This window comes from Aegilops tauschii, chromosome 3 (assembly GCF_002575655.3).
Source record: "Aegilops tauschii subsp. strangulata cultivar AL8/78 chromosome 3, Aet v6.0, whole genome shotgun sequence".
NCBI classification, from domain to species: Eukaryota; Viridiplantae; Streptophyta; class Magnoliopsida; order Poales; family Poaceae; genus Aegilops; species Aegilops tauschii.
Window position 1 is genome coordinate 433,328,564 of NC_053037.3, and position 16,646 is coordinate 433,345,209.

Consider the following 16,646-nt stretch of genomic DNA (forward strand, 5'->3'; position numbering starts at 1 on the left):
GGGAATGATGAACACGGAGGACGTGTACGAGGCAAAGGCAGAATTCTGTGGAAAGTAGGGTTTTCCCAGGACAATGACCCGTACTGTTACAGAAGCCGTAAGAGAAAGACGGACCGGGATGCAAATCTTTTGGCGAAGTTTGCATCGGAACTCCATGAGTTGAAGCAGACCGTGCATGAACTAGTAAAAGAAAAATCGGCTGCAGGGCCGCATGAAGATCATGAAGCGGATCGCGGAAGCCAGCAGCGGAGAAGCAGCGTGGCTTCCACGGATGCCCCGCCTGGTGCTAATGCACCGACGATCGAGATTCGTGCACCGGAGCCTCACTACCCCGTGGATGATGTAAAGGAGATGAAAGAATGTGATCTGCATTATCCCGTGGGGAACGTTTCCACGAAGGTAGCTACCGGCAGTGCTTTACCCTGTACACCTGGAGCACTCCACCACAACAACCCCATTGCATATGGCTATGCTCGTGTCACGGTGGAAGACATAGTCCAAGAGTTTGAGGACCTGGAGATTGACAAAGCTACACCCGAAGGGGAGAGAAGACTTGGAGATGTCAAGCGCCAGATCATTCTATGGAAAAAGAAGTACATAGTGTTTCCAGGCGAGGCGTCAAGGCTAACAAGTCCACCCCCCTTCGATGGTGGTGGTGGTGGTGGTGGTGGCGGTGGTGGTGGTCGTGGTGGTTCACCTACACCTCCTTCACGCCATTCGACGCCGTCCCCCGATCCACAACCTCCGGCGGGTAAGCAGCCGCCGCCCCCCAATCCTCCTCTGGCGGGTACGACGCCCCCCAATCCTCCTCCGGCGGGTACGACGCCCCCCAATCCACCTCCGGCGAAGAAGCAGAAGCAGGCGGACAGCAAGGAAACCCGCTCCTGGACTATTAACCCGGACCCTTATGTACCTAAGACCACAAGGGTACCAGAGCCATCACTAAAGCCTCTCCTCCCAAGGCCTTGGGAACTTAGTGAAGCTGAAACCAAATTGGCCGCGTCTGCTCATTATGAGAAATGGAAGGCGGATACGAAGGAGATAAAAGAGCCTGAGCCCAAGCAAGTATTCACTGAGAAGCAAAAGAAGTGGGCTAAGGATTTTTTGACGACACCGTCCCAAGCCGAGCTGAATATGCCTGACGACTGTGGACATGAACTTCGTAGGCAAGCAAAAATATTGAAGGAGGAGAAAGAAGAAAGTAAAAAAAGCGGGAAACAAGTTGACCAGCTCGGGATGCAGAATAAACAATCGATCCCCCCGCTCATAGTGAAAGCCGGTCCGAAAGAGGACCCCGAGATCATAGCAGCTGCGGCAGCACTTGGATTGACTGTAGCGAGTGCCATGAAACAAGCGTCTGAGATGGGTTTGACTCTTCGTGCCTTGTTAGGCCTTGAGGATGCGCCAGTATGTGAGATAGCATTACAATATGTGCGGAATGGGCCTCTCGTCGAGCCTGCGCGGGAAAAGAGTCTACCACCACAAATGCGAAATCTGCTACGTTGGTACAAGCATTTCATAACATGGGCCGACAAAGAATATGTTTATGCGGATGTTACAGAGGAGCATCACACCAAACGGTACTCTGTACAAGTTCATATGAGTGAATTGTTCCAGCTGTTCAATCTGCGCGAGCTCGACAAATCTATCCTGAGTTGCTACGTTCTGTAAGTGATTTATTTCTACCTCATCTCGTTCTTCATTGCCTGCACTATATATATATATATTGTCCTAACTATATTGTTGCGTACGCTATTATGCATATTGAAGATTTGGGAATGCAAAATAAGAAACATCCATGATGTTGGGTTCATTGACCCACATATCGTTAATGGACATGTGTTACAAAATCACCCCGAAGACGTGGAGAAAGACTTGTACAATTTTCTTAGAAAGCATCAACTCAAAAGTCATATTCTATTTCCTTACCATTTTGGGTGAGTGTTTCTCTCTTGTGCCCATTCTCTTTTGTTTACTCCATGCATGGTATGTCTAATCGATGAGTTATGCATGACTGTGCATGTAACGTGTCCGCAGGTTCCACTGGATTCTGCTAAATATTGAACTTCACACCTCCAGAGTTCTAATCATGGACTCTATGGATTCGGATTCAAAGCATTGGGCCGACATGAGAAAAATGCTGCAAAAGTAATTATTTTCAATCATTTGAGCTCTATATCGATCGGTCTCTTTCGTTCATTTCCTAATATCAAGTAACTAATAACTCCCTTGTTCATTTAATTTTCTTTGCCCTGTAGGGTTTGGAGACGGTTCTCAGAAGAAATTTTCGGTGAATTCAAACATGAGCTAGATTTTAGAAGGTTAGTTAATGTGGATAAGCAGCCACCGGGGACCAATCTATGTGGATACTATGTTTGTGAGAACATCCGGAGACACACCTCTGAGCGGAAGGCATCGGATAGCGTGCGGAAGGCGACGGATAACTTGTCGAGGAGGCTTAGTCCAGAAGCTCGCTTCCGACCAATTCAAGATGAATTAGCAGGATTTTTCATGAGGGAAGTCATCAATCCTAAAGGAGAACACTATACCGAGGACGAAGAAATTTATATGCATACCCGAGATTGAAACTTGTTCGAAGTTGTATATGGTCATCCATCCTAATTGTGTATGGAAACTTGTTCGAAGTTGTATATGGTCACCCGAGATTGAATATATATATTATATATTCCTCTTGAATTCTTCTTGTTTGAAATTTCATATGCATGTATATAGTAGCGTAGAATATGTGTACTGAAACTTCATCAAAATTAAAATAAAACACAAAATAAAATATAAAAGAAATAAAACACTACAAATTAAAAAGAAACCAGGTTTAGGGGGGCTAAAACCCTAAACCTGCGGAGGAGGCCTTTAGTCCCGGTTAGCCACGAGAACCGGGACTAAAGGTCCTCCGCCCCGACGGACTCCTGGCGCCCACGTGGACGGGCCTTTAGTCGCGGTTCGTAAGAGGCGCGACTAAAGGGGGGGGCCTTTAGTCGCACATATTTAGTCCCGGTTGCACAGCCGGGATTAATGGCCTTTGCGAACCGGGACTAAAGGCTTATTCTCTACCAGTGAAGACCCATTCGTTAGCTTAGCATATTGATCGTTCAGTTTTATTGCTATAGCTTTCTTCATGTCATATACATATTTCTTTGACTATGAGATTATGCAACTCCCGGATACCGGAGGAATACCTTGTGTGCTATCAAATGTCACAACATAACTGGGTGATTATAAAGATGCTCTACAAGTATCTCCGAAGGTGTTTGTTTGGTTGGCACTGATCAAGATTAGGATTTGTCACTCCGAGTATCAGAGAGGTATCTCTGGGCCCTCTCGGTAATGCACATCATAAGAAGCCTTGCAAGCAAAGTAACTATTGAGTTATTACAGGATGATGTATTACGGAACGAGTAAAGAGACTTACCGGTAACGAGATTGAACTAGGTATGAAGATACCGACGATCAAATCTCAGGCAACTAACACACCGATGACAAAGGGAATAACGTGTGTTGTCATTACGGTACGACCGATAAAGATCTTCATAGAATATGTGGGAACCAATATGAGCACCCAGGTTCCACTGTTGGTTATTGACCGGAGAGGTGTCTCGTTCATGTCTACATAGTTCTCGAACCCGTAGGGTCCGCACGCTTAACGTTCGATGACGATTTTGTATTATATGGTTATGTGATTTGGTGACCGAATGTTGTTCGGGGTCCCGGATGAGATCACGGACATGACGAGGAGTCTCGAAATGGTCGAGATGTAAAGATCCTTATATAGGACGATAGTATTCGGATACCGGAAGTGTTCCGCGGGTACCGGGTACGTGTCGGGTCATCGAAAGGGGTTCCGGGCAACCCCCGGCAAACTATATGGGCCTAATGGGCCAAGAGAGGGACAGACCAGCCCCTAAGGGGCTGGTCCCCCCCATATGGGCTGGCAAAATTGGAGTGGAAAAGGGGAAGGAGGAAAGAAAAAGGGAATAGGATTCCCCCTTCCTCCTCTTCCCTTCCTACTCTGAATAGGAATAGGAAAGGGGGGAGGCCGAATTGGGAGGAACCCAAGTAGGATTCCTCCTACTTGGGGCGCCCCCTTAGTTGCCTCTCCTCCCCTCCAACCTATATATATGAGGGGGGCACCGCTAGAACACAGAACAAACATTGTTAGCCGTGTGCGGTGCCCCCCTCCATAGTTTACGCCTCCGGTCATATTCACGTAGTGCTTAGACGAAGCCCTGCGCGGATCACTTCACCATCACCGTCACCACGCCATCGTGCTGACGGAACTCTCCCTCGAGACTTTGCTGGATCAAGAGTTCGAGGGACGTCATCGAGCCGACCGTGTGCAGAACTCGGAGGTGCCGTACGTTCGGTACTTGATCGGTCGGAACGAGAAGAAGTTCACTTCCGCTTTCGGTCTACGAGGGTACGTGGACACACTTTCCCCCTCTCGTTGCTATGCATCTCCTAGATAGATCTTGCGTGAGCGTAGGAAATTTTTGAAATTGCATGCTACGTTCCCCAAAGTGGCATCCGAGCCAGGTCTATGTGTAGATGATATGCACGAGTAGAACAAAAAGAGTTATGGGCGGTGATCGTCATACTGCTTACCACCAATGTCTTATTTTGATTCGGCGATATTGTTGGATGAAGCGGCCCGGACCAACCTTACATGACCACGTTCATGAGACCGGTTCCACCGACGGACATGCAACTAGTTTTGCATAAAGGTGGCTGGCGGGTGTCTGTTTATCCAACTTTAGTAGAATCGAATTTGACTGCGGCCAGTCCTTGTTGAAGGTTAAAACAACAAACTTGATAAATCAGCGTTGTGGTTTTGATGCGTAGGTAAGAACGGTTCTTGCTAGAAGCCCATAGCAGCCACGTAAAACTTGCAACAACAAAGTAGAGGACGTCTAACTTGTTTTTGCAGGTCATGTTGTGATGTGATATGGTCAAGACATGATGTGATATACGTTATTGTATGAGATGATCATGTTTTGTAAAAGTTATCGGCAACTGGCAGGAGCCTTATGGTTGTCGCTTTATTGTATGAAATGCAAATGCCATGCAATTGCTTTACTTTATCACTATGCGTTAGCGATAGTTGTAGAAGCAATAGTTGGCGAGACGACCACGACGCTACGATGGAGATCAAAGTGTCAAGCCGGTGACGATGGAAATCATGACGGTGCTTTGGAGATGGAGATCAAAGGCACAAGATGATGATGGCCATGTCATGTCACATATTTTGATTGCATGTGATGTTTATCTTTTATGCATCTTATTTTGCTTAATACGGCAGTAGCATTATAAGATGATCCCTCACTAAAATTTCAAGGTATAAGTGTTCTCCCTGAGTATGCACCCTTGCGACAGTTCGTCGTGCCGAGACACCACATGATGATCGGGTGTGATAAGCTCTACGTTCACATACAACGGGTGCAAGACAGTTTTTCACATGCGGAATACTCGAGTTAAACTTGACGAGCCTAGCATGTACAGACATGGCCTCGGAACACTGGAGACCGAAAGGTCGAACGTGAATCATATAGTAGATATGATCAACATAGAGATGTTCACCATTGAAAACTACCCCATCTCACGTGATGATCGGACATAGTTTAGTTGATATGGATCACGTGATCATTTAGATGACTCAAGGGATGTCTATCTAAGTGGGAGTTCTTAAGTAATATGATTAATTGAACTTAATTTATCATGAACTTAGTCCTGATAGTATTAGCATATCTATGTTGTAGATCAATAGCTCGCGTATAGCTCCCCTGTTTTAATTTTAATATGTTCCTAGAGAAAACTAAGTTGGAAGATGATAGTAGCAATGATGCGGACTGGGTCCGTGATCTGAGGATTATCCTCATTGCTGCACAGAAGAATTATGTCCTTGATGCACCGCTAGGTGACAGACCTATTGCAGGAGCAGATGCTGACGTTATGAACGTCTGGCAAGCTCGGTATGATGACTACTTGATAGTTTAGTGCACCATGCTTTACAGCTTAGAACCGAGACTTCAAAAATTGTTTTGAACGCCATGGAGCATATGAGATGTTCCAGGACCTGAAAATGACATTTCAGACTCATGCCCGTGTTAAGAGGTATGAGACCTCTAACAAGTACTTTGCCTACAAGATGGAGGAGAATAGCTCAGCTAGTGAGCATGTGCTCAGAATGTCTGGGTACTACAATCGCTTGAATCAAGTGGGAGTTAATCTTCTAGATAAGATAGTGATTGACAGAGTTCTCTAGTCACTATCACCAAGTTACTAGAACTTCATGATGAACTATAATATGCAAGGGATCACGAAAACGATTCCCAAGCTCTTCGCGATGCTGAAATCGGCGAAGGTAGAAATCAAGAAATAGCATCAAATGTTGATGGTTAACAAGACCACTTTCAAAAAAAGGGCAAGGAAAGAAAGGGAACTTCAAGTAAAATGGCAAGCAAGTTGCCACTCCCGTGAAGAAGCCCAAGCTAGACCCAAACCTGAAACTAAGTGCTTCTACTGCAAAGGGAACGGTCACTGGAAGCGGAATTACTCCAAATACTTGGCGGATAAGAAGGATGGCAATGTGAACAAAGGTATATTTGATATACATGTTATTGATGTGTACTTTACTAGTGTTCATAGTAACCCCAGGGTATTTGATACTGGTTCAGTTGCTAAGATTAGTAACTCGAAACATGAGTTGCAAAATGAACAGATACTAGTTAAGAGCGAGGTGACGATGTGTGTTGGAAGTGATTCCAAGGTTGATAAGATCACCATCGCACACTCCCTTTACCTTCGGGGTTAGTGTTGAACCTAAAATAAATGTTATTTGGTGTTTGTGTTGAGCATGAATATGATTGGATCATGTTTATTGCTATACAATTATTCATTTAAGTCAAAGAATAATTGTTATTTTGTTTACATGAATAAAACCTTCTATGGTCATACACTCCATATAAATGGTTTATTGAATCTCGATCGTAGTGATACACATATTCATAATATTGATTCCAAAAGATGCAAAGTTGATAATGATAGTGCAACATATTTGTGGCACTGCCGTTTAGGTCATATTGGTGTAAAGCGCATGAAGAAACTCCATGCGGATGGAGTTTTGGAATCACTTGATACTTGCGAACCATGCCTCAATGGCAAGATGACTAAAACTCCGTTCTCCGGAACAATGTTCCGAGCTAATGACTTATTGGAAATAATACATACCGATGTATGCGGTTCGATGAGTGTTGAAGCACGTGGCGGGTATCGTTATTTTCTAACCTTCATAGATGATTTGAGCAGATATGGGTATATCTACTTAATGAAACACAAGTCTGAAACATTTGAAAAGTTCAAAGAATTTCAGAGTGAAGTAGAGAATCATCGTAACAAGAAAATATAGTTTCTATGATCTGATCGCGGAGATGAATATTTGAGTTGCGAGTTTGGCCTTCATTTAAAACAATGTGGAATAGTTTCATAACTTACGCCACCTGGAACACCACAGCGTAATGGTGTGTCCGAACGTCGTAGCCGTACTTTATTAGATATGGTATGATCTATGATGTCTCTTACCGATTTACCACTATTGTTTTGGGGTTATGCATTAGAGACAGCTGCATTCACGTTAAATAGGGCACCATCTAAATCCGTTGAGACGACACCGTATGAACTATGGTTTGGCAAGAAACCTAAGCTGTCGTTTCTTAAAGTTAGGGGTTGCGATGCTTATGTGAAAAAGTTTCAGCCTGATAAGCTCGAACCCAAATCGGAGAAGTGCGTCTTCATAGGATACCCAAAAGAAACTGTTGGGTATACCTTCTATCACAGATCCGAAGGCAAGATCTTTGTTGCTAAGAATGGATCCTTTCTAGAGAAGGAGTTTCTCTCGAAAGAAGTGAGTGGGAGGAAAGTAGAATTTGATGAGGTAACTGTACCTTCTCTCGAATTGGAAAGTTGCTCATCACAGAAAACCATTTCCGTGATGCCTACACCAACAAGAGAGGAAGCTAATGATAATGATCATGAAACTTCAAATCAAGTTACTACCGAACGTGGTAGGTCAATCAGAGCGCGTTCCGCACCAGAGTGGTACGGTAATCCTGCTCTGGAAGTCATGTTACTAGACCATGACGAACCTACGAACTACGAGGAAGCGATGATGAGCCCAGATTCCGCAAAATGGCTTGAGGCCATGAAATCTGAGATAGGATCCAAGTATGAGAACAAAGTGTGGACTTTGGTGGACTTGCCCAATGATCGGCAAGCCATTGATAATAAATGGATTTTCAAGAGGAAGACGGACGATGATGGTAGTGTTACTATCTACAAAGCTCGAATTGTCGCAAAATGTTTTCGACAAGTTCAAGGTGTTGACTACAATGAGATTTTCTCACTCGTAGAGATGCTTAAGTCTATCCGAATCATGTTAGCAATTGCCGCATTTTATGAAATCTGGCAAATGAATGTCAAAACTGCATTCCTTAATGGATTTCTTAAAGAAGAGTTGTATATGATACAACCAAAGGTTTTGTTGACCTCAAAGGTGCTAACAAAGTGTGCAAGCTCTAGCGATCCATCTATGGAACTGGTGCAAGCATCTCGGAGTTGGAATATACACTTTGATGAGTTGATCAAAGCATATAGTTTTATACAGACTTGCGGTAAAGCCTGTATTTACAAGAAAGTGAGTGGGAGCACTACAACCTTTCTGATAAGTATATGTGAATGACATATTGTTGATCGGAAATGATGTAGAATTTTCTGGAAAGCATAAAGGAGTGTTTGAAAGGAGTTTTTCAAAGAAAGACCTCGGTGAAGCTGCTTACATATTGGGCATCAAGATCTATAGAGATAGATTAAGACGTTTATAAGACTTTCGATGAGTACATACTTTGATAAGATTTTGAAGGAGTTCAAAATGGATCAGTCAAAGAAGGAGTTCTTGCCTGAGTTGTAAGGTATGAAGTTGAGTAAGACTCAAAACCCGGCGACGACAGAAGATAGAGAGAGAATGAAAGTCATTCCCTATGCCTCAGCCATAAGTTTTATAAAGTATGCCATGCTATATACCAGACCTATTGTGTACCTTGCCATGAGTTTGGCAAGGGGGTACAATAGTGATCTAGGAGTAGATCACTAGACAACAGTCAGAATTATCCTTAGGTACCTAAAGAGGACTAAGGAAATATTTCTCGATTATGGAGGTAATAAAGAGTTCGTCGTAAAATGTTACATCGATGCAAGATTTGACACCAATCTGGATGACTCTGAGTCTCAATCTGGATACATATTGAAAGTGGGGGCAATTAGCTAGAGTAGCTCCACGCAGAGCATTGTAGACATAGAAATTTGCAAATACATACGGATCTGAATGTGGCAAACCCGTTGACTAAACTTCTCTCACAAGCAAAACATGATCACACCTTGGTACTCTTTGGGTGTTAATCACATAGCGATGTGAACTAGATTATTGACTCTAGTAAACCCTTTGGGTGTTGGTCACATGGCTATGTGAACTATTGGTGCTAAATCACATGGCGATGTGAACTAGATTATTGACTCTAGTGCAAGTGGGAGACTGAAGGAAATATGCCCTAGAGGCAATAATAAAGTTGTTATTTATACATTTCCTTATATCATGATAAATGCTTATTATTCATGCTAGAATTGTATTAACCAGAAACTTGATACATGTGTGGATACATAGACAAAACACCGTGTCCCTAGTAAGCCTCTACTAGACTAGCTCGTTAATCAAAGATGGTTAAGTTTCCTAACCATAGACATGTGTTGTCATTTGATGAACGGGATCACATCATTAGGAGAATGATGTGATGGACAAGACCCATCCGTTAGCTTAGCATATTGATCGTTCAGTTTTATTGCTATAGCTTTCTTCATGTCATATACATATTCCTTTGACTATGAGATTATGCAACTCCCGGATACCGGAGGAATACCTTGTGTGCTATCAAACATCACAACGTAACTGGGTTATTATAAAGATGCTCTACAGGTATCTCCGAAGGTGTTTGTTGGGTTGGCATAGATCAATATTAGGATTTGTCACTCCGAGTATCGGAGAGGTATCTCTGGGCCCTCTCGGTAATGCACATCATAAGAAGCCTTGCAAGCAAAGTAACTAATGAGTTAGTTACAGGATGATGTATTACAAAACGAGTAAAGAGACTTGCCGGTAATGATATTGAACTAGGTATGCAGATACCGATGATAGAATCTCGGGCAAGTAACATACCGATGACAAAGGGAATAACGTATGTTGTCATTACGGTACGACCGATAAAGATCTTTGTAGAATATGTGGGAACCAATATGAGATCCAGGTCCACTGTTGGTTATTGACCGGAGAGGTGTCTCGGTCATGTCTACATAGTTCTCAAACCCGTAGGGTCCGCACGCTTAACGTTCGATGACGATTTTGTATTATATGAGTTATGTGATTTGGTGACCGAATGTTGGTCGGAGTCCCAGATGAGATCACAAACATGACGAGGAGTCTCAAAATGGTAGAGAGGTAAAGATTCATATATAGGACGATAGTATTCGGACACCGGAAGTGTTCTGTGGGTACCGGGTACGTATCGGGTCACCGGAAGGGGTTCCGGGCGACCCCCGGCAAACTATATGGGCCTAATGGGCCAAGAGAGGGACAGACCAGCCCCTAAGGGGCTGGTGTGCCCCCCATATGGGCTGGCCAAATTGGAGTAGAAAAGGGGAAGGAGGGAAGGAAAAAGGGAATAGGATTCCCCCTTCCCCCTCTTCCCTTCCTACTCCGAATAGGAATAGGAAAGGGGGAGGCAGAATTGGGAGGACCCCAAGTAGGATTCCTCCTACTTGGGGCGCCCCCTTGGCTGCCTCTCCTCTCCTCCAACCTATATATATGAGGGGGGGAGGGCACCGCTAGAACACACAACAAACATTGTTAGCCGTGTGCGGCGCCCCCTCCACAGTTTATGCCTCCGGTCATATTCACGTAGTGCTTAGGCGAAGCCCTGCGCGGATCACTTCACCATCACCATCACCACGCCGTCGTGCTGACGAAACTCTCCCTCGAAACTTTGCTGGATCAAGAGTTCGAGGGACTTCATCGAGCTGAAAATGTGCAGAACTCGGAGGTGCCGTACGTTCGGTACTTGATCGGTCGGAGCGAGAAGAAGTTCGACTAGATCAACCGCGTTGTCAAACACTTCCGCTTTCGGTCTATGAGGGTACGTGGATACACTCTCCCCCTCTTGTTGCTATGCATATCCTAGATAGATCTTGCGTGAGCGTAGGAAATTTTTGAAATTGCATGCTACGTTCCCCAACAAGTTTAACGGGAATGGAAGACAACATCTAGGGGCAACACAAACTTGGAGTGGCACCACTCCACATGGAACTGGCTGGGAAACTCTCCTAGCAAACGAACACTCCGAGGTTGATGTCTACTATGCAACCTTCTTCTTGTAGACGTTGTTGGGCCTCCAAGTGCAGAGGTTTGTAGGACAGTAGCAAATTTCCCTCAAGTGGATGACCTAAGGTTTATCAATCCGTGGGAGGCGTAGGATGAAGATGGTCTCTCTCAAGCAACCCTGCAACCAAATAACAAAGAGTCTCTTGTGTCCCCAACACACCCAATACAATGGTAAATTGTATAGGTGCACTAGTTCGGCGAAGAGATGGTGATACAAGTGCAATATGGATGGTAGATAAAGGTTTTTGTAATCTGAAATTATAAAAACAGCAAGGTAACTAATGATAAAAGTGAGCATAAACGGTATTGCAATGCTAGGAAACAAGGCCTAGGGTTCATACTTTCACTAGTGCAAGTTCTCTCAACAATAATAACATAATTGGATCATATAACTACCCCTCAACATGCAACAAAGAGTCACTCCAAAGTCACTAATAGCGGAGAACAAACGAAGATATTATGGTAGGGTACGAAACCACCTCAAAGTTATTCTTTCCGATCAATCCATTGGGCTATTCCTATAAGTGTCACAAACAGCCCTAGAGTTCATAGTAAAATAACACCTTAAGACACACATCAACCAAACCCTAATGTCACCTAGATAATCCAATGTCACCTCAAGTATCCGTGGGTATGATTATACGATATGCATCACACAATCTCAGATTCATCTATTCAACCAACACATAGAACCTCAAAGAGTGCCCCAAAGTTTCTACCAGAGAGTCAAGACGAAAACGTGTGCCAACCCATATGCATAGGTTCATGGGCGGAACCCGCAAGTTGATCACCAAAACATACATCGAGTGAATCAATAGAATAACCCATTGTCACCATGGTTATCCCACGCAAGACATACGTCAAGTGTTCTCAAATCATTAAAGACTCAATCCGACAAGATAACTTCAAAGGGAAAACTCAATCCATTACAAGAGAGTAGAGGGGGAGAAACATCATAAGATCCAACTATAATAGCAAAGCTCGTGATACATCAAGATCGTGCCAAATCAAGAACACGAGAGAGAGAGAGATCAAACACATAGCTACTGGTACATACCCTCAGCCCCGAGGGTGAACTACTCCCTCCTCATCATGGAGAGCGTCGGGATGATGAAGATGGCCACCGGTGAGGGATTCCCCCTCCGGCAGGGTGCCAGAACAGGGTCCCGATTGGTTTTTGGTGGCTACAGAGGCTTGCGGCGGCGGAACTCCCGATCTATTCTGTTCCCCGAAGGTTTTAGGGTATATGGAGATATATAGGCGAAAGAAGTCGGTAAGGGGAGCCACGAGGGGCCCACGAGGGTGGAGGGCGCGCCCAGGGGGGTGGGCGCGCCCAGGGGGGTGGGCGCCCCCCCTGCCTCGTGCTCTCCTCGTTGATCCCCTGACGTGCACTCCAAGTCTCCCGTATTGCTTTCTTTCCAAAAATAACTTTTCCGAAGGTTTCATTCCGTTTGGACTCCGTTTGATATTCCTTTTCTGCGAAACACTGAAATAAGGGGAAAAATAGAAACTGGCACTGGGCTCTGGGTCAATAGGTTAGTCCCAAAAGTAATATAAAAGTGCATAGTAAAGCCCTTAAAACATCCAAGATGGATAATATAATAGCATGAATACTTCATAAATTATAGATACGTTGGATGCGTATCAGCATCCCCAAGCTTAATTCCTGCTCGTCCTCGAGTAGGTAAATGATAAAAGAAAGAATTTATGAAGTGTGAATGCTAGCAGGTGCATAAGTTTGATCAATGATAATTTCAATCACCTTTTCTAGCATCATTATATATCATAACAGTAGCCCATCTCATAAAACTTCTCATGATCAAGTAACAAGCTATTCACATGTTAAAGTATAGATCATAAACTTTCTTGAAAACTAACAAACCATGTTATTAGTCATCAAACAATTACAATTCATCTTATTTTCAGGAAGAGTCTATGTCAGAGCTTTGATTTAGCAAACTCCACATACTCAACTATCATTTAGTCTTTCACAATTGCTAACACTCACGCGATATTTATGGGTTCAAAGTTTTAATCAGACACAGAGAAAGATAGGGGCTTATAGATTCGCCTCCCAACCTTTTACCTCAAGGGTAATGTCAACAATAATAGTTCATGATGCCTTACATCCAATTGGATATATATCAGAATCTTTCCAACACGAGGTGCTTGCCAAAGGATAAAATGAAAAAAGGAAAGGTGAAGATCACCATGACTCTTGCATAAAAGTAAAAGATAGGCCCTTCGCAGAGGGAAGCAGAGGTTGCCATGCGCTTTTATAGTTGGATGCACAAAATCTTAATGCGAGGGAACGTCACTTTATATTGCCACTTGTGATAGGGACCTTTATTATGCAGTCCGTCGCTTTTATTTCTTCCATATCACAATGATCGTATAAAGCTTATTTTCTCCACACTAAAAGATCATACATATTTAGAGAGCAATTTTTATTGCATGCACCGATGACAACTTACTTGAAGGATCTTACTCAATCCATAGGTAGGTATGGTGGACTCTCATGGCAATACTGGTTTAAGAGATGTTTGGAAGCACAAGTAGTATCTCTACTTGGTGCAAGGAATTTGACTAGCATGAGGGGGAAAGGCAAGCTCAACGTGTTAGGCGATCCATGACAATATACTTTATTTCAGATATAAGAAAACATAACCCATTACGTTGTCTTCCTTGTCCAACGTCAACCTTTTATCATGTCATATTTTAATGAGTGCTCACAATTACAAAAGATGTCCAAGATAGTATATTTATATGTGAAATCTCTTTTCCTTCAATATTCTTTCATGAATTGTTCAAGTGACTAATACAATGTTTGCTAACCTTCAATAAATTTACCACCTCTACTTCTTATATGTAAAGTCATTAATCCCCAAGGGATAAGCATATGAAACATATATAATTTCAGATTTATGATATTCAAACCATTCAACCATTTACTCATAGGATATAAGTGAAGCACACGAGTAAATGACAAACTACTCCAAAAAGATATAAGTGAAGATCAATGAGTAGTTAAATAATTATGTAGCTATGCGAGGACTCTCTCTCATTTAAGAATTTCAGATCTTGGTATTTTATTCAAACAGCAAGCAAAAAAAAGAAAATAAAATGACGCTCCAAGCAAAACACGTATCATGTGGTGAATAAAAATATAGCTCCAAGTAAAGTTACCGATGAACGAAGACGAAAGAGGGGATGCCTTCCGGGGCATCCCCAAGCTTAGGCTCTTGGTTATCCTTGAATATTACCTTGGGGTGCCTTGGGCATCCCCAAGCTTAGGCTCTTGCCACTCATTATTCCATAGTCCATCGAATCTTTACCCAAAACTTGAAAACTTCACAACACAAAACTTAACAGAAAATCTCGTGAGCTCCGTTAGTATAAGAAAATAAATCGCCACTTAAGTGTTGGGAATCGTAGCATAATTTTAAAATTTTCCTACGCTCACCAAGATGCATCTATGGAGTATACCAGCAACGAGGGGAAAGGAGTGCATCTACATACCCTTGTAGATCGCGAGCGGAAGCGTTCCAATGAACGTGGATGACAGAGTCCTACTCGCCGTGATTCAAATCACCGATGACCGAGTGCCGAACGGACGGCACCTCCGCGTTCAACACACGTACGGTGCAGCGACGTCTCCTCCTTCTTGATCTAGCAAGGGGGAAGGAGAGGTTGATGGAGATCCAGCAGCACGATGGCGTGGTGGTGGATGTAGCGGGATGCCGGCAGGGCTTCGCCGAGCTTCTACGAGAGAGAGAGAGAGGTGCAGCAGGGGAGGAGGGAGGCACCCAAGGCTGAGATATGCTGACCTCCCTCCCCCCTTTATATAGGCCCCCTGGGAGGGGGGGCGCCGGCCAAACCCATCTAGGGTGGGGGGCGGCGGCCAAGGGGGGTGCCTTGCCCCCCAAGGCAAGTGGGGCGCCCCCTTGCCCTAGGGTTTCCAACCCTAGGCGCAGGGGAAGGCCCATGGGGGGCGCTCAGCCCACTAGGGGCTGGTTCCCTTCCCACTTCAGCCCACGGGGCCCTCCGGGATAGGTGGCCCCACCCGGTGGACCCCCGGGCCCTTCCGGTGGTCCCGGTACAATACCGGTAACCCCCGAAACTTTCCCGGTGGCCGAAACTTGACTTCCTATATATAATTCTTCACCTCCGGACCATTTCGGAACTCCTCGTGACGTCCGGGATCTCATCCGGGACTCCGAACAACTTTCGGGTTTCCGCATACACATATCTCTAATACCCTAGCGTCACCGAACCTTAAGTGTGTAGACCCTACGGGTTCGGGAGACATGCAGACATGACCGAGACGCCTCTCCGGTCAATAACCAACAGCGGGATCTGGATACCCATGTTGGCTCCCACATGTTCCACGATGATCTCATCAGATGAACCACGATGTTGAGGATTCAATCAATCCCGTATACAATTCCCTTTGTCCATCGGTATGTTACTTTCCCGAGATTCGATCGTCGGTATCCCAATACCTTGTTCAATCTCGTTACCGGCAAGTCTCTTTACTCGTACCGCAATGCATGATCCCGTGACTAACGCCTTAGTCACATAGAGCTCATTATGATGATGCATTACCGAGTGGGCCCAGAGATACCTCTCCGTCACACGGAGTGACAAATCCCAGTCTCGATCCGTGCCAACCCAACAGACACTTTCGGAGATACCCGTAGTGCACCTTTATAGTCCCCCAATTACGTTGTGACGTTTGGCACACCCAAAGCACTCCTACGGTATCCGGGAGTTGCACGATCTCATGGTCTAAGGAAAAGATGCTTGACATTGGAAAAGCTCTAGCAAACGAAACTACACGATCTTTTATGCTATGCTTAGGATTGGGTCTTGTCCATCACATCATTCTCCTAATGATGTGATCCCGTTATCAACGACATCCAATGTCCATAGTCAGGAAACCATGACTATCTGTTGATCAACGAGCTAGTCAACTAGAGGCTTACTAGGGACACGTTGTGGTCTATGTATTCACACATGTATTACGATTTCCGGACAATACAATTATAGCATGAACAATAGACAATTACCATGAACAAAGAAATATAATAATAACCATTTATTATTGCCTCTAGGGCATATTTCCAACATTAAGTACTGTTGTGAACTCATT